The following is a 6,743-nucleotide window of genomic DNA, read 5'->3' on the forward strand; positions in this document are numbered from 1 at the left end:
CACTCACCCCTCCAACTAACAGGTAAGCAAGCTACAACCCTTTTAACTCTTAACTCTTACAGGAAGCTGGCTCTACAGGCTGGAGAGCTAATTCAACTATTAAAATACCATTCTACTTCCGGACACTAGAGGGCGCATACGCACTGATGGTATAGAGTAGTGTTTTGGGGCACAGTGGAAAAATAAAGCTAACACCAGCTCAACGTGTGTGCCTTTTCTATTCTGTAACATCCATCCATCCATCCATCTTCATCCGCTTTATCCGAGGCCGGGTCGCGGGGGCAGCAGCCTAAGCAAAGAGGCCCAGACCTCCCTCTCCCCAGCCACCTCCTCCAGCTTATCCGGGGGAATACCAAGGCGTTCCCAGGCCAGCCGAGAGATATAATCTCTCCAGCGTGTCCTGGGTCTGCCCCGGGGCCTCCTCCCGGTGGGACATGCCTGGAACACCTCACCCAGGAGGCGCCCAGGGGGCATCCTTGTCAGATGCCCGAACCACCTCAGCTGGCTCCTTTCGATGTGGAGCAGCAGCTGCTCTACTCTGAGCCGCTCCCGGATGGCCGAACTTCTCACCCTATCTCTAAGGGAGAGGCCAGCCACCCTTCGGAGGAAGCTCATTTCTGCCGCTTGTATCCGCGATCTCGTTCTTTCGGTCACTACCCACAGCTCGTGGCCATAGGTGAGGGTAGGGATGTAGATCGACCGGTAAATTGAGAGCTTCGCTTTTACACTCAGCTCCCTCTTCACCACGACGGACCGGTGCAGCGTCTGCATTACTGCAGCTGCAGCCCCAATCCGTCTGTCGATCTCCGGCTCCCTTCTCCCATCACTCGCGAACAAGACCCCGAGATACTTGAACTCCTCCACTTGGGGCAGGAACTCATCCCCGACCCAGAGTGGGCACTCCACCCTTTTCCGGCTGAGAACCATGGCCTCAGATTTGGAGGTGCTGATCCTCATTCCCGCTGCTTCACACTCGGCTGTGAACCATTCCAGTGTGAGCTGGAGGCCCTCACCCGATGAAGCCAACAGAACCACATCATCCGCAAAAATCAGAGATGAGATTCTGAGGCCACCAAAGCGAAAGCCCTCCGCCACTTGGCTGCGCCTAGAAATCCTGTCCATAAAAATTATGAACAGAACCGGAGACAAAGGGTAGCCCTGGTGGAGCCCATCACCCACCGGGAACGAGTCCGACTTATTGCCGGCAATGCGAACCAAGCTCTTGCAACGGTTGTATAGGGATCGAATGGCCCGTAGCAATGGGCCAGACACCCCATACTCCCGCAACACCTCCCACAGGACACCCCGAGGGACACGGTCGAATGCCTTCTCCAAGTCCACAAAACACATGTAGACTGGTTGGGCAAACTCCCATGCACCCTCAAGTATCCTCGAGAGGATAAAGAGCTGGTCCAGTGTTCCGCGACCAGGACGACAACCGCATTGTTCCTCCTGTATCCGAGGTTCGACTAGCGGACGAACTCTCCTTTCCAGCACCCTGGCATAGACTTTCCCAGGGAAGCTGAGGAGTGTGATCCCCCTGTAGTTGGAACACACCCTCCGGTCCCCCTTCTTAAAGATGGGGACCACCACTCCCGGTCTGCCAGTCCACAGGTACTGCCCCTGATCTCCACGCAACATTGCAGAGGCGTGTCAACCAGGACAGCCCTACAACGTCCAGAGCCTTCAGGAACTCGGGGCGGACCTCATCAACACCAGGGGCTCTGCCACCAAGGAGTTGTTTAACTGCCTCAGTGACCTCGCCCCTGGAAATTGGCGGGTCATTCCCCTCATCCCCAGACTCTGCTTCCTCCTCGGAAGACGTGTCAGTGGGATTAAGGAGGTCCTCGAAGTATTCCTTCCACCGCCTGACAATTTTCTCAGTCGACGTCAGCAGCACTCCGCCAGCACTATACACAGTGCAGGTAGAGCACCGCTTTCCCCTCCTGAGACGCCTGTAACACAGGTTAGTAAATATGGATTAAAATGAATGTACACTGCACACCTTACACCAAGCCTCTTCAAATGGCGGCCCGCGGGCCACATGCGGCCCAGAAGCAACTTCCGAGTGGCCCTGCCCGTGGTCCTAGCAGAAACGCAGAGAAAACGAAAAGAAAAAAAATATTAGAAATTCCTACAGCATAGTGTGGACTATGAATGCAACATTCCACCCACAATGCACCGTATTGTAAACATATCAAGCTATCGTCATAATGTTTGATGTGACAACAGCATGTCTTTCACAAAACACATGCGTAAAATTGACAATGAAAACCGTCGGTTTTCAAACAATTTACAAAGACACCACAATGACAAACACCAGACTTTCTGCAAAAACTTTCCAGAGGGATCTCAGGAGAGAGCTGCAAAAGTACGGAGTTTAATTGCATCTTACAACCGGAGTTGTACTACCATGGTGAGGTCATGTACAGCTCAAGAGAGAGCTGCAGCAGCTTCCCTTTGTGTTTGCTGGATCTTGGCGAAGAAGAAAAGACCTTTTACAGATTCTGAAACCGTGAAAGAGTGCATGCTGGCCGTGGTGGATGAGGTGATAAACGACGAAAAAATTAAAGTGAATGTGACATCTGCTATTGAAAACGTGCCCGTCAGACAGTTCAAATATTCGTAGGATTGAAGTTCTGGCTTCGGACGTGTTTGAAATGCTGTTAGATGACCTTGTGGCGAGACGAGGTAGAAATAAAGTAAATACTCTTTGCAGTTTTAAAAAGGACAACGCCACCCTGGGAATTTCACCCAGAGAATACTGGAAATAACACTAAATCACCAGAAAGGCACTTAGGTTCGCTATACTCAATCCAGAGACGAGGTTCAACAATAAACAAATTGACAATTTATTGATAATTATTTAAAACACCGAATAAGAGCACAATCATAAATATTCAAGTACAAATATGCTTAAAAAGGTATTCAGAGCTGAGGCTTACCAGTGGAGGGGCAGGGATGCCACACACAAACTAAAGAAAGAAAACACACCCAAAACACAAGTGCAGCACACTATCACACACTCATAAACATAAACTAAACAAGGCGGGTGTGTACACTCAAGGGATCCCACCACCAAGGCACCCTAGTCTCCTCCACGTCGGCACTCCGCATCTGAATAAAAGAAACAAAGAAAATTTTAATATATTACAACAAACTAATGTGTAGCACCGGGGGATAACCCAACTGCAGGACCACACTGGTGATCTACAGCTAGAAAAAGGGCCTCCCACCAGTGGTGTAACAAAAACTACAAATCAAAAGCAATAAAACAACATACAATCTGGATAAAACTCTAAAATCTGGAGCAAACGGAATCGCCGTACTGCTCCAACTTGCCGTCACACGACGACAAGTTAACAGTCAATCAATATGCACGCCAGCTGACTCCGGTAACCGGCATGCATATGGCCGTTGTCCACGCCGACGTCCACTGTAAAAGCTGACAGCAGCGGGGAAAGAAATCTCACAACGGGAACAGACGATAAAAGCACAGCAAGGCAAAACAGCAGCACTTCAGTTCGCGTAGCTTGGCGCAAAACTAAGGCCCACACTTCCTGCGAAACATAATAAATAATTACTATAAAAGAACAATAGAAGGCAGAGAGCGTAACAAAAGTTGATTACGTACCAAGTAAGCCGTGTCATAGAACGTAAGCAGAATAGCTCAGGAGGCTTCTATAGCTACGATGGAGACTTCAGAGGAGTAACCCACAAATGATCTCTACCACACCAAGAGGAAGTCAGGTGACCAAAACGGAGATCACAGGCAAGCGATGCAGAGACACTCAAATGGCCACTATTTATACCAGCGCCCCCTAATGGGCCAGGCTGAAAGTGGGTTGGACCGAGGGATAACATTCATCCTGCCACAACCTGAAGAAAACTGATGTAATGTCTATAGCAGTAGATGAGTCCACAGACAGAACTGTTAATGCACAGTTGTGCATATATGTCCGTTTTTTTTTATGGCAAATGCTTCAGAGAGGAACTGCTCGGCTTACTGCCACTAGAGGGACACACAACTGCCGAAATAATGTTTGAGAAGATTTCAGCTTTTTTCAAGGATAATGGTCTGGATATGAAGCGTGTCTGTTTGCTAGTTACCGATGGGGCTCCATCCATGGCAGGAAAAGTGAGAGGTTTGGCAGCGCGGTGGTTGGCTGTTGCACCTCAGATGAGAACCTTACACTGCATTGTTCATCAGACTGTGTTGTGTGCAAAACTAAGCGCGGAGCTCAAAGCGACAATGGACACCGTGATGGCTACAATTAATTTAATTCGCTTAACATCAAGCCTCCAGCACCGCTTATTCCGCATGCTGCTCTCAGAAATGTCTGCTGAGCACCATGACCTTCTATTGCACAATGATGTCAGGTGGCTATCCAAAGGCAGGGCACTGGAGCGTTTCTGTGATCTCAAAGAGGAGATCACAGCTTTCCTCTGCAACAGCAGGCAAAAAAAAGCAGAAACATACTTGAATCGCATAATGGACAACAGCTTCATGGCCAGTGTCTGCTTTCTGACTGACATATTCAAACACATGAATGACCTCAATGTGAGACTACAAGGCAGAGGCAAAACTGTCAATGAACTTGTGTAACAGATGCGTGTATTCCAAGTCAAGTTGAACCTTTTCGAAACTGACTTGAGCACAGGCCGGTTGCTGCATTTTCCAACACTCCGCAAATGCATCTCATCACCAACACAAGTCACAGATGTGATGACTGATTTCATTGCGAGCTTGAAAGAGAACTTTTCTGGTCGACTAGATGGACTTGCTTTACCCACAGAGGTGATGAGTTTTGCCAGAGACCCATTTAGTGTTTCAACAGAAGACGACTTGTCCATTAGAGCAAAGGAAGTGGTCCCTTCCACTGACAAGGGGAAGTTCATACTGGAACTTGTTGGCATGCAGTCATCCTTAGCCATGGCACAGGATCTTCGCACTAACGGACCTGCAAAGTTTTGGACTGATGTCAATACACACCAGTTCCCTAACGTTAAGAAAGTAGCAGTCGTCATCCTCAGTATGTTTGGGTCAACGTACACATGTGAATCAAGCTTTTCACACATGAACTCAATAAAAAGCAGCTTTCGTTGTTCACTGACTGACAACACGCTTCACCATTGCCTTCGGATTGCACTGACATCTTATGAGCCAACAGTTGCCGCAAAAAAAAATGTCACTTCTCCCATTAATAATGTCAGGGTAACTATAGCCCACATATCAACATAATGTGGAATGTCTAACAAGCCATGCCTAATTACAGGGGTTGATATAAAACAAAACTGTATTACCTCAGTGTGCAGCAGTAAATGTTGTATTCTTATGTGTTACTGCTAAGGGTTTGTGCACTGATAGCTTTGATAGGATTGACTGTTCTATTTTAATTGTGTTAAATGCACTTTAAGATGTGTCTGGGTTACATATATATTGAAAGGGAACTTTCAAAATGTTTTTTTTTTTTTTATTTCATGTGAGGAAGTAGTAGTGGAGAAGGATGAGGTTTTTGATGTGCATTTGTGAGATGTCACCAGATTTAAAAGGGACAAAATGAATAAACATTACTTGTTTTTCAGTACATTTGTGTTGGTTTTAAATTTATCACGATAGGCTGGTAAAAAAAATATCTGGCCCAGATAAATTCCTTGTTTTGAAAACCTGGCCCAACCAACCTTTTAGTTGAATAGCCATGCCTTACACCGAGTTGCAGGCTGTGTTCCCCTAGCTTATTGCCCACGTTTCACTGGATTACGCACCATTCAGACCTCACTGTGACGAGTGAGGGTTCTCTGCGGTAGGCTCGCTTAGCATAGGGAGTCTAGCCTTAGGACCCTTACTGGATACAGACGCCCCCAGGATATATATATATATATATATATATATATATATATATATATATATATACATACATACATACATACATACATACATATCAATCAATCAATCAATCAATCAATCAATCAATCAATCAAAGCTTTATTCGCCACATGCAGGTTGCCCTGCATTGAAATGGGACCCCCCGACCTTACACACACAACACAGACATTACATGGGGATACAAGTCGGAGATCGGTAGCGTTACAGAAAAACACTGAAATGTACACTACAGTGGGAAAGTACAAGAGGAAAAAAAGAGACCTCTACTCATGCTGTGCTTCCATGGTAGGACAGCATGAGAACAGGAAACAAAAAAACTCCTCTGCACAAAAAGCACATAATGTCCACAGCACAACATTGTGAAAGACATGACAAGCCACAGGATTGGGTGGGGGGTGAGGAGTAATCCAACACAGCAGCCGCCCTGCACAACGCTACCATTCCAGAGTTTTTGTTCGGCTCCGGCCTTGAGCCCACAGCTGGCGCCAAAGGGGTAAAGGGGTAGCCGCATTATAATGGTGATTTTTCTTTTACAAACAACTCATGAGAATTTCAAGCTGTTTTTAACACTCCGACACCGACACTGGTCTCTCAATCTCCCGTTGGATAGAATCAGAATCAGAATCAGAATCAGAAAGGGGTTTATTGCCAAATGTTGAGCAGGTTTCCAACATTAGGAAATTGCTGCGGTGCTTCAGTGCAAACATAGTGTCATAAATAGCACTTAAATAGACATGAAAAAAATAAAAGTAGGAATAAGAATTAAAGTGCTACGTAGAAAGATATGTGCATGAGATATACATGAGATATATACATGAGAATAAGAATTAAGAGTGCTACGTAGAAAGATATATAC

At 46.5% G+C, this 6,743-nt stretch overlaps 1 long non-coding RNA gene across 1 annotated transcript; it reads right to left on the reverse strand.

The window, feature by feature from the left end:
* Window positions 1–2,831: 2,831 nt before the first annotated feature.
* Window positions 2,832–3,885, reverse strand: LOC120719339. Its single transcript, XR_005692657.1, has 2 exons — window positions 3,284–3,885; window positions 2,832–3,117 (listed from the first exon to the last, which is right to left on the reverse strand). It is a non-coding gene; the product is annotated as an uncharacterized LOC120719339 (long non-coding RNA).
* Window positions 3,886–6,743: the final 2,858 nt, after the last annotated feature.

Source organism: Simochromis diagramma, unplaced genomic scaffold (genome assembly GCF_900408965.1).
Source record: "Simochromis diagramma unplaced genomic scaffold, fSimDia1.1 OVJJ01000313.1, whole genome shotgun sequence".
In the NCBI taxonomy this organism is placed as follows: domain Eukaryota; kingdom Metazoa; phylum Chordata; class Actinopteri; order Cichliformes; family Cichlidae; genus Simochromis; species Simochromis diagramma.